Genomic DNA, 18,217 nt, shown 5'->3' with positions numbered 1-18,217 from the left:
ACAGTCTATGATTAGGGTGGCTTGAGTCTTTGACAATTTGTAGGGCCTTCCTCTGACACCGCCTTGTATAGAGGTCCTGGATGGCAGGAAGCTTGGCCCCAGGGATGTACTGGGCCGTAGACACTACCCTCTGTAGTGCCTTGCGGTCGGAGGCCGAGCAGTTGCCATACCAGGCGGTGATGCAACCAGTCAGGATGCTCTCGTTGGTGCAGCTGTAGAACTTTTTGAGGATCTGAGGACCCATGCCAAATCTTTTCAGTCTCCTGAGGGGGAATAGGTTTTGTCGTGCCCTCTTCACAACTGTCTTTGTGTGTTTGGACCATGATAGTTCGTTGGTGATGTGGACACCAAGGAACTTGAAGCTCTCAACCTGTTCCACTACAGCCCCGTCGATGAGAATGGGGGCGTGCTCAGTCCTCTTTTTTTTCCTGTAGTCCACAATCATCTCCTTTGTTTTGATCACGTTGAGGGAGAGGTTGTTATCCTGGCACCACATGGCCAGGTCTCTGACCTCCTCCCTATAGGCTGTCTCATCGTTGTCGGTGATCAGGCCTACCACTGTTGTGTCGTCTGCAAACTTAAAGATGGTGTTGAAGCCGTGCCTGGCCATGCAGTCATGGGTGAACAGGGAGTACAGGAGGGGACTGAGCACGCACCCCTGAGGGGCCCCCGTGTTGAGGATCAGCATGGCAGATGTGTTGTTACCTACCCTTACCACCTGGGGGCGGCCCGTCAGGAAGTCCAGGATCCAGTTGCAGAGGGAGGTGTTTAGTCCCAGGATCCTTAGCTTAGTAATGAGCTTTGAGGGCACTATGGTGTTGAACGCTGAGCTGTAGTCAATGAATAGCATTCTCACGTAGGTGTTCCTCTTGTCCAGGTGGGAAAGGGCAGTGTGGAGTTTAATAGAGATTGCATCATCTTTGGATCTGTTTGGGCAGTATGCAAATTGGTGTGGGTCTAGGGTTTCTGAGATAATGGTGTTGATGTGAGCCATGACCAGCCTTTCAAAGCACTTCATGGCTACAGACGTGAGTGCTACGGGTCGGTAGTCATTTAGGCAGGTTATCTTAGTGTCCTTGGGCACAGGGACTATTGTGGTCTGCATGAAACATGTTGGTATTACAGACTCAGTCAGGGACATGTTGAAAATGTCAGTGAAGACACTTGCCAGTTGGTCAGCACATGCTCGGAGTACACGTCCTGGTAATCCGTCTGGCCCTGCAACCTTGTGAATGTTGACCTGCTTAAAAGTCTTACTCACATCGGCTATGGAGAGCGTGGTCGCATAGTCATCCGGAACAGCTGATGCTCTCATGCATGCTTCAGTGTTGCTTGCCTCGAAGCAAGCATAGAAGTGATTTAGCTCGTCTGATAGGCTTGTGTCACTGTGCAGTTTGCGGCTATGCTTCCCTTTGAAGTCTGTAATAGTTTTCAAGCCCTGCCACATCCGACGAGCGTCAGAGCCGGTTTAGTACGATTCAATCTTAGTCCTGTATTGACTCTTAGCCTGTTTGATGGTTCGTCGGAGGGCATAGCGGGATTTCTTATAAGCTTACTTAGCAAGGTGACGAAGAAACATTTTAATTCACTCTCCATAGTCCCTGACTGCCAGTGCCAGCCCATATCCAAATGTTTAGCTAGCTAACTAACGTTAGCATATTCGCTAGCTAGCACAACATAGCTAGCTAAGGACACTGCACTAACTCGGCAGCTAACACAGGCAGCTGTTTCATGGAAACCAGCTAATCTATTGTGATTTAATTATAATGTCAATACTAGTGGTTAGCTAGCTTGGAGGAAGTATTGAGTGTTGTGTGCATTGTGTCTGTGCACTTAGCTAGCTACCATCCCATAGCCTACATTGCATATCAAGTGTGATTAGCTCGTCCGTACAGAGAAAATGCACTCTTTTTTGGTTCTTTTTTTTTGTCTCCCCACGTGGGGGTTCGTGCTCTCTGATTGGCTCAAAGTTACGTTTTTGGCCGCTGACGAGCATTGGTATTTTACAAGTAGAATCGGTAGGTTTGTCGCTACCAGGTTCCGCTTTTGTTCTAGCAAGAGAAGGAACGGTATGCATTTATCGGCAGTCTATCGGCAGGGATATTCTCAGTGGGTTTCATTCTTTACAAGTAACATTTTTGATAACTGTGCACCAGTGTCATTTTGCACATTAGTTGTTCACATTAAGGTGATAAATTAAACATTAAAAAAATATATGTGTAACGTGTAATTAAAAGTATAACATTATTCAGTTGGAAAATGAACATCAACATTTGCAAAAGCTAAATATGAGGAACAACATATTATAAATAAAAACTTCAGCTGCACAAAAGGATGCTGGGTAATATGCGCAAATAAAATTCACATACATACTTTGTTGAAAGTATACTTAAATATATTTTGTCGACATTCAAGTTAAATATGTCCACCAGCGATGTTTGAACTTTTCCTGTTGAATAGCAATATCCCAAGTATAAATACAGTAAAGTACACACACTAAAGCGTAAAACATATGTTTTGAGCAAAACAGTGTTTTTTTAGACAACTGCAAACTTCAAGGAGTTGGTCTGATAGGAATCTGTGATGTCATCGGTCTCTCCCCCTTGCTTGAGGAGCAATAGAGAACTTGAGCCACGTAATGACATACCTGGACCACCTATTGAGATGTGCCTTTTGTTAAGTAAATCAGGTGTTAAATGAGCTGGAGGCTCTTTTTCAGTGCATTTTAAATGAATATACTGAATTACATTTAAAGTGTATGAAATTGATTACACCTTTTAATAAGTGTGTTTCAGTGTAATGATAGTGAACTATAGTCTACTAAAAGACTGAAAAACAATGAATTTAAAAAACACTTTTCAGTGTAATAGTAGTATATGTATAGTATATTTCAGATATACTACACAAGTACATCTCGTATTTGACGTATATTATATGAATTTGTAGTATATTTAAAGTATACTTCAGTATACTTGTCATTTATTAAATGTGGTCCTCTGTAGCTCAATTGGTAGAGCATGGCGCTTGTAACGCCAGGGTAGTGGGTTCGATCCCGGGACCACCCATGCGTAAAAATGTATGCACACATGACTGTAAGTCGCTTTGATAAAAGCGTCTGCTAAATGGCATATTATTATTATTATTATTATTATTGTCTAGATGAGTGTACAGTGGGGAAAAAAAAGTATTTAGTCAGCCACCAATTGTGCAAGTTCTCCCACTTAAAAAGATGAGAGAGGCCTGTAATTTTCATCATAGGTACAAGTCAACTAGGACAGACAAAATGAGGAAAAAAAAAACAGAAAATCACATTGTAGGATTTTTTATGAATTTATTTGCAAATGATGGTGGAAAATAAGTATTTGGTCAATAACAAAAGTTTCTCAATACTTTGTTATATACCCTTTGTTGGCAATGACACAGGTCAAACGTTTTCTGTAAGTCTTCACAAGGTTGTCACACACTGTTGCTGGTATTTTGGCCCATTCCTCCATGCAGATCTCCTCTAGAGCAGTGATGTTTTGGGGCTGTCGCTGGGCAACACAGACTTTCAACTCCCTCCAAAGATTTTCTATGGGGTTGAGATCTGGAGACTGGCTAGGCCACTCCAGGACCTTGAAATGCTTCAGTACAGAAGCCACTCCTTCGTTGCCCGGGCGGTGTGTTTGGGACCATTGTCATGCTGAAAGACCCAGCCATGTTTCATCTTCAATGCCCTTGCTGACGGAAGGAGGTTTTCACTCAAAATCTCTCGATACATGGCCCCATTCATTCTTTCCTTTACACGGATCAGTCGTCCTGGTCCCTTTGCAGAAAAACAGCCCCAAAGCATGATGTTTCCACCCCCATGCTTCACAGTAGGTATGGTGTTCTTTGGATGCAACTCAGCATTATTTGTCCTCCAAACACGACGAGTTGAGTTTTTACCAAAAAGTTCTATTTTGGTTTCATATGACATTCTCCCAATCCTCTTCTGGATCATCCAAATGCACTCTAGCAAACTTCAGACGGGCCTGGACATGTACTGGCTTAAGCAGGGGGACACGTCTTGCACTGCAGGATTTGAGTCCCTGGCGGCGTAGTGTGTTACTGATGGTAGGCTTTGTTACTTTGGTCCCAGCTCTCTGCAGGTCATTCACTAGGTCCCCCGTGTGGTTCTGGGATTTCTGCTCACCGTTCTTGTGATCATTTTGACCCCCACGGGGTGAGATCTTGCGTGGAGCCCCAGATCGAGGAGATTATCAGTGGTCTTGTATGTCTTCCATTTCCTAATAATTGCTCCCACAGTTGATTTCTTCAAACCAAGCTGCTTACCTATTGCAGATTCAGTCTTCCCAGCCTGGTGCAGGTCTACAATTTTGTTTCTGGTGTCCTTTGACAGCTCTTTGGTCTTCGCCATAGTGGAGTTTGGAGTGTGACTGTTTGAGGTTGTGAACAGGTGTCTTTTATACTGATAACAAGTTCAAACAGGTGCCATTAATACAGGTAACGGTGGAGGACAGAGGAGCCTCTTAAAGAAGAAGTTACAGGTCTGTGAGAGCCAGAAATCTTGCTTGTTTGTAGGTGACCAAATACTTATTTTCCACCATAATTTGCAAATAAATTCATTAAAATCCTACAATGTGATTTTCTGGATTTTTTTTCTCAATTTGTCTGTCATAGTTGACGTGTACCTATGATGAAAATTACAGGCTTCTCTCATCTTTTTAAGTGGGAGAACTTGCACAATTGGTGGCTGACTAAATACTTTTTTTCCCCCACTGTATGTGCGTCAGCAGCTTCTCCAGCAGGCTGAACCATGATTACTAACACCTCACTAACCTCCCCACAGGGGGACCACTCTGCACCTCCACAAGCAGCCCGCTGTGTGTGTGTGTACCTGTTCTCTTTCCTTATGTTGTGTGTTGGTCGTGCAAAGTGTGTGTGTGTACCTAACTCTCTCTCTCTCTCTCTCTCTCTCTCTCTCTCTCTCTCTCTTTCTCTCTTTCTCTCTTTCTCTCTTTCTCTCTTTCTCTCTCTCTCTCTCTCTCTCTCTCTCTCTCTCTCTCTCTCTCTCTCTCTCTCTCTCTCTCTCTCTCTCTCTCTCTCTCTCTCTCTCTCTCTCTCTCTCTCTCTGTGTCTCAGGATCCTGTGTATGGTAAAGAGCTCTCTCTCTCTCTCTCAATTCAATTTCAATTTAAGGGCTTTATTGGCATGGGAAACATGTGTTAACATTGCCAAAGCAAGTGAAGTAGATAGTAAACAAAAGTGAAATAAACAATAAATATTAACAGTAAACATTACACTCAGAAGTTTCAAAAGAATAAAGACATTTCAAATGTCATATTATGTATATATACAGTGTTGTAACAATGTGCAAATAGTTAAAGTACAAATGGGAAAATAAATAAACATAAATATGGGTTGTATTTACAATGGTGTTTGTTCTTCACTGGTTGCCCTTTTCTTGTGGCAACAGGTCACAAATCTTGCAGCTGTGATGGCACACTGTGGTTTTTTCACCCAGTAGATAAGGGGAGTTTATCAAAATTGGTTTTGTTTTTGAAATCTTTGTGGATCGCTGTAATCTGAGGGAAATATGTGTCTCTAATATGGTCATACATTTGGCAGGAGGTTAGGAAGTGTAGCTCAGTTTCCACCTCATTTTGTGGGCAGTGTGCACATAGCCTGTCTTCTCTTGAGAGCCAGGTCCTTTCTCAATAGCAAGGCTATGCTCATTGAGTCTGTACATAGTCAAAGCTTTCCTTAAGTTTGGGTCAGTCACACGTGGTCAGGTATTCTGCCACTGTGTACTCTCTGTTTAGGGCCAAATAGCATTCTAGTTTGCTCTGTTTTTTTGTTTGTTCTTTCCAATGTGTCAAGTAATTCTCTTTTTGTTTTCTCATGATTTGGTTGGGTCTAATTGGGTTGTTGTTGTTGTTGTTGTCCTGGGGCTGTGTGGGGTCTGTTTGTGTTTGTGAACAGAGCCCCAGGACAAGCTTACTTAGGGGACTCTTCTCCAAGTTCATCTCTCTGTAGGTGATGGCTTTGTTATGGAAGGTTTGGGAATCGCTTCCTTTTTAAGTGGTTATAGAATCTTTATGGACTCTCTCTCTCTCTCTCTGTGTGTCTCAGGATCCTGTGTATGGTAAAGGAGCTAGCTGAGATACAAGGCCTTATTCTGGGTATGCTGGAGACCTTCAACTATGAACAGGTAACTGTGTGTGTGTGTCCCTGTTGTTGACTGACAGAAGGGTGTATGTGTGAGAGAGAGTAACTACTGAAGCTCAACCCTAGTGGGGCTGGGTGTTCATTTCAGTGTTTTTACAGACGCCTCCACTCACACTCACCGTTGATTAGTGTGTGTCCTGCTCATACAAGGTGTGTGTGTGCGTGTGTGTGTGTGTGTGTGTGTGTGTGTGTGTGTGTGTGTGTGTGTGTGTGTGTGTGTGTGTGTTGCGTGCGTCAGACTCACAGTTGATTAGCGTGTGTCCTGCCCAGACGAAGCTGGATTAATTACACTTGTTAAGGCCTCTCTCTCCTCCCTCCCTCCATCATTTCATCCCTCCCTCCCTCCCTCCCTCCCTCCCTCCCTCCCTCCCTCCTATCAAACTGACCTGGGCGCTCCACCTTTCTTCCGATCAAGTCTAGAGTGTTTTCCTTTATGTGTGTTTGAATAATGTGTATGTTGTGCTATATGATATAATTGTATATGTCTGAGATTTTTTTGTGTGTGTGTGTGCACTCTTATCAATGTAACACATTCCTGTCTGGTGCAGTGCAGTCTCTCCAGGAGCTAGCCAAGCAATGTTACTGTAGCTAAATCTTAACACACCCCACCCACACACATACATATACACACACATACAGTACATTCGGAAAGTATTCAGACCACTTGACTTTTTCCACATTTTTTTACGTTAGTCTTATTCTAAAATGTATTAAATAGTTTTTTTCCGTCATCAATCTACACACAATTCCCCATAATGATAAAGCAAAAACAGGTTTTTAGAAATGTATTCAGACCCTTTACTCAGTACTTTGTTGAAGCACCTTTGGCAGCGATTACAGCATTAAGTCTTCTTGTCCTGTTGTAAGGTGAACCTTACCAGTCTGAGGTCCTTAGTGCTCTGGAGCAGGTTTTCATCAAGGATCTCTCTGTACTTTGCTCTGTTCATCTTTGCCTTGATCCTGGCTAGTCTCCCAGTCCCTGCCACTGAAAAACATCCCCACAGTATGATCTGCCACCATGCTTCACCGTAGGGATAGTGCCAGGTTTCCTCCAGACGTGACGCTTTCGGCATTCAGGCCAGAGAGTTAAATCTTGGTTTCATCACACCAGAGAATCTTGTCTCTTTTTCTTTTGGCTCCCAGTGGCGCAGCGGTCTAAGGCACTGCATCTCAGTGCTAGAGGCGTCACTACAGACCTTGGTTCAATTCCAGGCTGTATCACAACCGGCCGTGATTGGGAGTCCCATAGGGCGGCGCACAATTGGCTTAGCATCGTCCAGGGTATGCCGGGGTAGGCCGTCATTGTAAATAACAATTTGTTCTTAACTGACTTGCCTAGTTAAATAAAGGTCAAATATTTTTTTTTTAAATGGTCTGAGAGTCCTTTAGGTGCCTTTGGCAAACTCCATGTGGGCTGTCATGTGCCTTTTACTGAGGAGTGGCTTCCTCTGGCCACTCTACCATAAAGGCCTGATTGGTGGAGTGCTGCAGAGATGGTTGTCCTTCTGGAAGGTTCTCCCATCTCCACAGAGGAACTCTGGAGCTCTGTTAGAGTGACCATCGGGTTCTTGGTCACCTCCCTGACCAAGGCCCTTCTCCCTCGATTGCTCAGTTTGACCTGCGGCCAGCTCTAGGAAGAGTCTTGGTGGTTTCCAAACTTCTTCCATTTAAGAATGATGGAGAGCCACTGTGTTCTTGGGGACCTTCAATGCTGCAGACATTTGTTGGTACCCTTCCCCAGATCTGTACCTCGACACAATCCTGTCTCGGAGCTCTACGGACTATTCCTTCGACCTCATGGCTTGGTTTTTGCTCTGACATGCACTGTCAACTGTGGGACCTTTACTAAAGACAGGTGTGTGCCTTTCCAAATCATGTCCAATCAATTGAATTTACCACAGGTGGACTCCAGTTGTAGAAACATCTCAAGGATGATCAATGGAAACAGGATGCATCTGAGCTCAATTTCGAGTCTCATAGCAAAGGTTCTGAATACTTATGTAAATAAGTATTTCAGTTTTCTAAAAACCTATTTTCGCTTTGTCATTATGTGGTATTGTTTGTAGATTTATGAGGATTTTTATTTATTTAATCCATTTTAGAACAAGGCTGTAACGTAACAAAATGTGGAAAAGTCAAGGGGTCTGAATACTTTCCGATGGCACTGTATACACACACACACACACACATACACACCCCACTCTCACTCACTCACGTACACACACACACTTACCAGTCTGCCAAGAGCTGATGAAACGTTGTAAACAATCAGCACACACACCTGTTTCTCTCCAGCTCACTCAGGCAGAACTGGTTGAATTCACTGAGGGGATGAAATGCTAGACTTTTCCTTTGAAGCTAAAGCTACTTTCACAGATATCTCTCCTCTCCTTGTGTCCCAAATGGCACCTATTCCCTTTAAAGTGCACTAGTCAAAAGTAGTACATTATAGTACATAGGACTAGGGTGCCATTTGGGGGACACAGACTTCTCCTCACTCTTTTTCTTCCTCCCTCCTCTCCTCCCTCCTCTCTCCCCCCTCCCTCTCCCCCCCCCTCTCCTCTCTTCCTCCTCTCCTCTCCTCTCCTCTCCTCTCCTCTCCTCTCCTCTCCTCTCCTCTCCTCTCCTCTCTCTCCTCTCCTCTCCTCTCTCTCCTCTCCTCTCCCTCTCCTCTCCTCTCCTCTCCTCTCCTCTCCCCCCTCCCTCCTCTCCTCTCCTCTCTCCTCCCCTCTCCCTCTCCTCTCCTCTCCTCTTCTCTCCTCTCTCTCCCCTCTCCTCTCCTCTTCTCCTCCCTCCCTCCCTTCCTTTACTCCAGTCTGCTCTGACCTTGAGAAATGGCAGGACTGTCAATAGGAGGAGAAGTGAAAGAGCTCTCAGCTTTGCCTCTCCCAAATTGCAGTGAAAATGAGTGGTGTGTGTGTGAACTACGTGGTACTGTGTCCATGGCAGGCCTCTTCTCTCTCCCTCCCTGAGGCCTCCAGTGCTATTTAACATGCTGAGAGAGGACAGGGTGACTGGTGGGTTGTACAGTACTATTTAACATGCTGAGAGGACAGGGGTGACTGGTGGGTTGTACAGTACTATTTAACATGCTGAGAGAGGACAGGGTGACTGGTGGGTTGTACAGTACTATTTAACATGCTGAGAGAGGACAGGGTGACTGGTGGGTTGTACAGTACTATTTAACATGCTGAGAGAGGACAGGGTGACTGGTGGGGTTGTACAGTACTATTTAACATGCTGAGAGAGGACAGGGTGACTATTGGGTTGTACAGTACTATTTAACATGCTGAGAGAGGACAGGGTGACTGGTGGGTTGTACAGTACTATTTAACATGCTGAGAGAGGACAGGGTGACTGGTGGGTTGTACAGTACTATTTAACATGCTGAGAGAGGACAGGGTGACTGGTGGGTTGTACAGTACTATTTAACATGCTGAGAGAGGACAGGGTGACTGGTGGGTTGTACAGTACTATTTAACATGCTGAGAGAGGACATGGTGACTGGTGGGTTGTACAGTACTATTTAACATGCTGAGAGAGGACAGGGTGACTGGTGGGTTGTACAGTACTATTTAACATGCTGAGAGAGGACAGGGTGACTGGTGGGTTGTCACAGTACTATTTAACATGCTGAGAGAGGACGGGTGACTGGTGGGTTGTACAGTACTATTTAACATGCTGAGAGGGGACAGGGTGACTGGTGGGTTGTACAGTACTATTTAACATGCTGAGAGAGGACAGGGTGACTGGTGGGTTGTACAGTACTATTTAACATGCTGGAGAGAGGACAGGGTGACTGGTGGGTTGTACAGTACTATTTAACATGCTGAGAGAGGACATGGTGACTGGTGGGTTGTACAGTACTATTTAACATGCTGAGGGGACATGGTGACTGGTGGGTTGTACAGTACTATTTAACATGCTGAGAGAGGACAGGGTGACTGGTGGGTTGTCAGTACTATTTAACATGCTGAGAGAGGACAGGGTGACTGGTGGGTTGTACAGTACTATTTAACATGCTGAGAGAGGACAGGGTGACTGGTGGGTTGTACAGTACTATTTAACATGCTGAGAGAGGACAGGGTGACTGGTGGGTTGTACAGTACTATTTAACATGCTGAGAGAGGACAGGGTGACTGGTGGGTTGTACAGTACTATTTAACATGCTGAGAGAGGACAGGGTGACTGGTGGGTTGGACAGTACTATTTAACATGCTGAGAGAGGACAGGGTGACTGGTGGGTTGTACAGTACTATTTAACATGCTGAGAGAGGACAGGGTGACTGGTGGGTTGTACAGTACTATTTAACATGCTGAGAGAGGACAGGTGACTGGTGGGTTGTACAGTACTATTTAACATGCTGAGAGAGGACAGATGACTGGTGGGTTGTACAGTACTATTTTAACATGCTGAGAGAGGACAGGGTGACTGGTGGGTTGTACAGTACTATTTAACATGCTGAGAGAGGACAGGGTGACTGGTGGGTTGTACAGTACTGTTTAACATGCTGAGAGAGAGGACAGGGTGACTGGTGGGTTGTACCAGTACTATTTAACATGCTGAGAGAGGACAGGGTGACTGGTGGGTTGTACAGTACTATTTAACATGCTGAGAGAGGACAGGGTGACTGGTGGGTTGTACAGTACTATTTAACATGCTGAGAGAGGACAGGGTGACTGGTGGGTTGTACAGTACTATTTAACATGCTGAGAGAGGACAGGGTGACTGGTGGGTTGTACAGTACTGTTTAACATGCTGAGGAGGACAGGGTGACTGGTGGGTTGTACAGTACTATTTCAACATGCTGAGAGGACAGGGTCACTGGTGGGTTGTACAGTACTATTTAACATGCTGAGGGGGGACAGGGTGACTGGTGGGTTGTACAGTACTATTTAACATGCTGAGAGAGGACAGGGTGACTGGTGGGTTGTACAGTACTATTTCAACATGCTGAGAGAGGACAGGATGACTGGTGGGTTGTACAGTACTATTTAACATGCTGAGAGAGGACAGGGTGACTGGTGGGTTGTACGTACTATTTAACATGCTGAGAGAGGACAGGATGACTGACATTTTGTGGAAATGTATGATTCTGTGAAAAATAATTTCATGGGGAAGAAAACAATACATCTGCCACTCTTTCAAACATTTGTCAAGAGCACAAACTGATCTGGAACCAGGCTACAATTAATCTAATCAAAATAATATATACCCTCCCCCAGACTTACTGGAGACCACCACCAGTCTGTTAAACCATGACCTCCACTGGTCCCTGTCTCATCTGCGGCGGCGGTCAGAGCTCCCACCCCGTCAGTACCACTGTAACATCTGTCTCCAGCAGTACAAGAGACGCTACGACAGCCCGAGGAAATCATCATATTCAGGTAATCACCAGGGGTTGCAGCGTAACAACATTCAGATAGAAATGTGTTATCTAGATACTGACTGTCATGTTCTGATAAGTATGAATGGAGTCAGGTTCAGAACATTGTCCTGTAAATATATCTATCACCTCACTGAACATTTCCCAGGGTGGTGCTGTAGTGGAGGCTCTACACACGGTAATGCTGTTAACACCTTTTGGATATCTGTGTGTGTGTGTCTGTTTGTGTGTGTGTGTGTGTCTATGTCTCTGTGTGTGTGTGTCTGTGTGTGTGTGTGTGTGTGTGTCTCTGTGTGTTCTCTGTCTCTGTGTGTGCTCTGTCTCTGTGTGTGTGTGTCTCTGTGTGTGTGTGTGTGTGTCTCTGTGTGTGTGTGTGTGTGTGTGTGTGTGTGTGTGTGTGTGTGTGTAGCTACGGCCACCTGTACCACTCCCAATGTCTGCAGCGGAAGGGGAGTGGCCATGTGGGCCAGCCTGCAGGCCTGGACTGCTACAAGTGTACCTCCTCCCAGGGAGGGGGGGCGGGGACAGGGTCACCACCGGAAGACCGGAGGCGGAGCACCTCCCTCGCACAGGTCAGTCAGTGACATCACACGAGTATGACCTCTGACCTGTTAATGGGGTGGATTGGTTGGTTGGTCGTGTGTGTTTATTTTATGTTGCTGCTCGTGAGAGGGGGGGAGAGTGGGGGTGGGGGGGGGGGAGAGGGAGGGGAGGGGGGAGATGGGGGGTGGGAGAGGGGGGGAGTGGAGGAGAGGGAGAGTGGGGGGGGGGGAGAGGGGGAGGGGGGGGTGGAGGAGAGGGGGAGTGGGGGGAGGGAGGGGGGTGAGGGGGGGGTGGAGGGGGGTGGTGGGGGGGGGGGGAGTGGGGGGTGGGGGGAGGGAGAGTGGGGGGGGAGGTGGGGGTGGGGGGAGGGGAGAGGGGGAGTGGAGGGGAGAGGGAGGGAGGTGGTGGAGGGGAGGGGGGGGGGAGTGGGGGTGGGGGGAGGGAGAGTGGGGGGGGTGGGGGGTGGGGAGTGGATGTGGGGGGTGGGGGAGGGGGAGAGTGGGGGGGGAGTGAGGGAGAGGGGGGGGTGGTGGGGGTTGGGGAGTAGAGTGGGAGAGGGGAGGGGAGGAGGAGAGTGGGGGGAGAGGGCTGGCTGATAAATGAATAATTGGTGTTTATTAGTGGACTGATAAATCATCAAGCTGAGACAACTAGACAACTGCCCTGCTAGAGAGAACCTTTAGAGAAGCAGCACACAGCTCTATTTTCCTCTCTCCATCTGTCTGTCACTTCCATTCTGTGTTCTGATGGTCACCTCTCTTCTTGTTTCAGACCAAAGTGATGTCCAGGAAGCAGGGGAAGATGGGAAAAAGGTAAGGAATGTTGGGGGTAGCCTCTCATAGGTAGCATCCAGCCAGCCATCCGTCTCTCTCTCTCTCTCTCTCTCTCTCTCTCTCTCTCTCTCTCTCTCTCTCTCTCTCTCTGTTTCTCACACTCTCTCTCTCTCACACTCTCTCTCTCTCTCTCTCTCTCTCTCTCTCTCTCTCTCTCTCTCTCTTCCTCTCTCTCTTCCTCTCCTCTCTGTCTCTCTCTCCTTCTCTCTCTCTTTTCTTTCCCCCTATTGAGTCTACATCTACACCCCTCCCAGAAAATAAAAGAAGTGATTTGTGTTGTTGGTGTTTTTTCTCCAGCTAGCTATCTCTCTGGGATCGCGGCCCATTCTGCCGTCTGAATGCATTTTGTTTATTCAAATTAGCTCTATAAATAAATAACCAAACACTGAGGGTTTTAAGTTCTGCCCTCTCTCCATCCCCTGTCTCTCTCTCTCTCTCTCTCCATCCCTGTCTCTCTCTCTCTCTCTCCATCGCCTCTCTCTCTCTCTCTCCATCGCCTCTCTCTCTCTCTCTCCATCCCTGTCTCTCTCTCTCCCATGCCTGTCTCTCTCTCTCCCTCTCTCTCTCCATCGCCTGTCTCTCTCTCTCTCTCTCCATGTCTCTCTCTCTCTCTCCTTCGCCTTCTCTCTCTCTCTCTCCATCCCTGTCTCTCTCTCTCTTCCATCCCTGTCTCTCTCTCTCCCATCGCTGTCTCTCTCTCTCCATCGCCTATCTCTCTCCCCACTCGCCTGTCTCTCTCTCTCTCCATCGCCTGCTCTCTCTCTCTCCATCCTCTCTCTCTCTCTCTCTCTCCATCCCTTCTCTCTCTTCTCTCTCCATCCTGTCTCTCTCTCTCCTTCGCTCTCTCTCTCTCTCTCCATCCTCTCTCTCTCTCTCTCCATCCTTCTCTCTCTCTCTCTCTCCCTGTCTCTCTCTCTCTCTCTCCATTGCCTGTCTCTCTCTCTCTCTCTCCCATCGTGTCTCTCTCTTTCTCTCTCCATCGCCTGTCTCTCTCTCTCTCCATCGCCTGTCTCTCTCTCTCTCTCCATCGCCTTTTCTCTCTCTCTCTCCATCGCCTGTCTCTCTCTCTCTCTCCATCCCTGTCTCTCTCTCTCTCTCTCTCCATTGCCTGTCTCTCTCTCTCTCTCCACATCGCCTGTCTCTCTCTCTCTCTCTCTCTCCATCCCTTCTCTCTCTCCTCCATCGCCTGTCTCTCTCTCTCTCTCTCCATCGCCTGTCTCTCTCTCTCTCCACCGCCTGTCTCTCTCTCTCCATCGCCTGTCTCTCTCTCTCTCCTCATCTGTCTCTCTCTCTCTCTCCTCTATCTCTCTCTCTCTCTCCATCCCTTCTCTCCCCTTCCCTCTTCTCTCCCTTCTCTCTCTCTCTCTTCTCTCTCTCTCTCCTCTTCTCTCTCTCCCATCTGTCTCTCTCTCTCCATTTCTCTCTCTCTCTCTCTTCTCTCCTCTCTTTCTCTCTCTCTCTCTCCATTTCTCTCTCTCTCTCTCTCTCGCCTTCTCTCTCTCTCTATCGCCTGTCTCTCTCTCTCTCATAGCCTGTCTCTCTCTCTCTCCATCCCTGTCTCTCTCTCTCTCTCCATCCCTTCCTCCTCTCTTCTCTCTCTCTTCTCTCTCTCTCTCTCATCCCTTCTCCCCCTCCTTCTCTCTCTCCTCCATCCTTCTCTCCTCTTTCTTCTCTCTCTCTCTCTCCCTCCTTCTCCCCTTCTCTCTCTCTCTCCATCCCTCCTCTCTCTCTCATCTTCTCTCTCTCTTCCATCCCTCTCTCTCTCTCTCTCCCATCTTCTCTCTCTCTCTCTCCATCCCTGTCTCTCTCCTCTCTTCTCTCTCTCCCCATCTTCTCTCTCTCCTCCTTCTGCTCTCTCTCTCTCTCTCCATCGCCTGTCTCTCTCTCTCTCTCTCATCTCCTGTCTCTCTCTCTCTCTCCATCGCCTGTCTCTCTCTCCATCCTCTCTCTCCATTCCCTTCTATCTCTCTCTCTCTCTCCATCCCTTCTCTCTCTCCCCATCGCCTGTATCTCTCTCTCTCTCTCCTTCGCCTGTCTCTCTCTCTCTCTCCATCGCCTGTCTCTCTCTCTCTCTCTCCATCGCCTGTCTCTCTCTCTCTCCCATCCCTTCTCTCTCCCCTTCTCCTTCTCTCTCTCTCTCCATCTCCTTCTCTCTCTTCTCTCTCTTCATCCTTCTCTCTCTCTCCTGCCTGTCTCTCTCTCTCTCTCCATCGCCTGTCTCTCTCTCTCTCTCCATCGTGTCTCTCTCTCTCTCTCCATCGCCTGTCTCTCTCTCTCTCTCTCACTTCCCTGTCTCTCTCTCTCTCTCTCTTCCTCTCTCTCTCTCTCTCCTCTCCCTCCCTCTCTCTCTCTCTCTCCATCGCCTGTCTCTCTCTCTCTCTCCATGCCTGTCTCTCTCTCTCTCCATCGCCTGTCTCTCTCTCTCCATCGCCCCTCCTCTCTCTCTTCTCTCTCTCTCATGCCTGTCTCTCTCTCTCTCTCTCTCTCTCCATCGCCTGTCTCTCTCTTCTCTCATCGCGCTCTCTCTCTCTCTCTCTCATCGCCTGTCTCTCTCTCTCACGCCTGTCTCTCTCTCCATCGCCTGTCTCTCTCTCTTCCCTGTCTCTCCTCTCTCCCTTCTCTCTCTCCTCCATCCTTCTCTTCTCTCTCTCTTCCATCCTCTCTCTCTCTCTTCTCTCCTTCTCTCTCTCTCTCTCTCCTCGCCTTCTCTCTCTCTTCTCCATCCCTTCTCTCTCTCTCTCTCCATCTTAACTCTCTCTCTCTCCATCCCTTCTCTCTCCGTCGCCTGTCTCTCTCTCTCTCCATCGCTCTGTCTGTGCTGCTTCGCCTCTCTCTCTCTCTCCATCCCTGTCTCTCTCTCTCTCTCTCCATCGCCTGTCTCTCTCTCCTTCTCTTCTTCTCTCTCTCTCCTGTTCTCCATCGCCTGTCTCTCTCTCTCACTTTCCATCGCCTGTCTCTCTCTCTCCTCTCATCGCCTGTCTCTCTCTTCTCCATCGCCTGTCTCTCTCTCTCTTCTATACCCTTCTCTCTCTCTACCCTCGTCTCTCTCCATCCCTGTCTCTCTCTTCTCTCTCTCCATCCCTGTCTCCTCTTCCTCCCCGTCTCCATTCTGTCTCTCTCTCTCCATCGCCTCTCTCTCTCTCTCCTGCTCACATAACCACCTCTCCTCTCTCTCTCTCTCATCCCTGTCTCTCTCTCTCCATCCCTTCTCCCCCTCTTCCCCCCTCCCCTCTCTCTCTCTCTCTCCATCCCTTCTCTCTCTCTTCTCCTCCCTGTCTCTCTCTCTCTCTCCCATCCTTTTCTCTCTCTCTCTCTCTCCCTCCTCCTGTCTCTCTCTCTCTCCATTTCTCCTCTCTTTGTCTCTCTCTCCCATCTTCTCTCTCTCTCTCCTTCTCTCTCTCTCTCCATCTCTTTCTCTCTCTCTCTCCATCGCCTGTCTCTTTCTCTCTCTCTCTCTCTCCATCTTGCCTCTCTCTCTCTCTCTCTCCATCGCCTGTCTCTCTCTCTTCTCTCCATTTCTCTCTCTCCTCCTCTCTTCTCTCTCTCTCTCCATCGCCTTTCTCTCTCTTCCATTCTCTCTCCCTTCTCTCCTCTCTCCTGTTCTCTCTCTCTCCATCCTGCTCTCTCTCTCTCTCCATCCCTTCTCTCTCTTTTTCTCTCTCCCATCGCCTGTCTCTCTCTCTCCATCGCCTCTCTCTCTCTCTCTCCATCGCCTGTCTCTCTCTCTCTTCTCCATCGCCTGTCTCTCTCTCTCTCCATCCCTGTCTCTCTCTCCGTCTCTCTCCATCGCCTCTCTCTCTCTCTCTCTCTTCCATCGCCTGTCTCTCTCTCTCTCTCCATCGCCTGTCTCTCTCTCTCTCTCCATCGCCTGTCTCTCTCTCTCTCTTCCCTTCTCTCTCTCTCTCTCTCTCTCTCTCCTCCTCTCTCTCTCTCTTCTCTCTCTCTTCTCTCATCCTGTCTCTCTCTCTCTCCATCCCTATCCTCCTCTCTCTCTCCATCGCCTGTCTCTCTCTCTCTCTCCATCGCCTGTCTCTCTCTCTCTCTCACTCGCCTGTCTCTCTCTCTCTCTCCATCCCTCTCTCTCTCTCTCCATCCCTGTCTCTCTCTCTCTCTCCCATCGCCTCTCTCTCTCTCTCTCTCCATCCTGTCTCTCTCTCCATCGCCTGTCTCTCTCTCTCTCTCTCCATCGCCTGTCTCTCTCTCTCTCTCTCCATCCACTTCTCTCCTCTCTCTCTACCATCGCCTCTCTCTCTCTCTCTCTCGCCTGTCTCTCTCTCTCTCTCCATCCCTTCTCTCTCTCACTTCCATCGCTTCTCTCTCCTCTCTCCTCTTAACTCTCATCGCCTGTCTCTCTCTCTCTCCATCGCCTGTCTCTCTCTCTCTCTCTTCTCTCTCTCTCAATTCTCTCTCTCTCTCCATCCCTGTCTCTCTCTCTCTCTCTTCGCCTTCTCTCTCTCTCTCTCTCCATCCCTGTCTCTCTCTCTTTCTCTCCATCGCTCTGTCTCTCTCTCTCTCTCTTCTCTCTCTTTTCTCTCCATCGCCTGTCTCTCTCTCCCTCCATCTGTCTCTCTCTCTCTCCTCTCATCGCCTGTCTCTCTCTCTCTCCTTCCACTTCTCCTCTCTCTCTCTCTCTCTCTTTCTATCGCCTGTCTCTCTCTCTCTCTCTCCATCCCTGTCTCTCTCTTTCCTCTCTCTCTCTCTCTCTCTCTCTCTCTCTCTCCCTCGCCTGCCTCTCTCTCTCTCTCTCTCCATCGTCTGTCTCTCTCTCTCTCTCCTCCATACGTCTCTCTCTCTCTCTCTCTCATCGCCTGTCTCTCTCTCTCTCTCCATACGCCTGTCTCTCTCTCTCCATCTCCTCTCCATCTTCTCTCTCTCTCTATATTCTTCTCTCCATCGCTTGTCTCTCTCTCTCTCTCTCCATCGCCTGTCTCTCTCTCTCTCCTTCCATCCCCTGTCTCTCTAACTGCTCTCTCTCCATCGCCTGTCTCTCTCTCTCTCTCCTCCCTGTCTCTCTCTCTCTCCATCCCTTCTCTCTCTCTCTCTCTTCTCCTCCTCCATCCTCTCTCTCTCTCTCTCTCCCTTCGCCTGTCTCTCTCCTCTCTCTCCATCGCCTGTCTCTCTCTCTCTCTCCATCGCCTGTCTCTCTCTCTCTCCTTCTCTCTCTCTCTCCATCGCCTGTCTCTCTCTCTCTCTCCATCGCCTGTCTCTCTCTCTCTCATCTCCATCGCCTCTCTCTCTCTCTCT

The 18,217-nt window shown here is 48.1% G+C and overlaps 1 pseudogene; it reads left to right on the top strand.

Annotated features, from left to right (window-relative positions):
* The window catches only part of LOC121564128, a 40,074-nt pseudogene extending 27,122 nt beyond the window's left edge, over positions 1–12,952 (top strand).
* Positions 12,953–18,217: the final 5,265 nt, after the last annotated feature.

This window comes from Coregonus clupeaformis, unplaced genomic scaffold (genome assembly GCF_020615455.1).
Source record: "Coregonus clupeaformis isolate EN_2021a unplaced genomic scaffold, ASM2061545v1 scaf3287, whole genome shotgun sequence".
Classification (NCBI taxonomy): Eukaryota; Metazoa; Chordata; class Actinopteri; order Salmoniformes; family Salmonidae; genus Coregonus; species Coregonus clupeaformis.
This window is presented reverse-complemented; position numbering and strand designations above follow the sequence as displayed.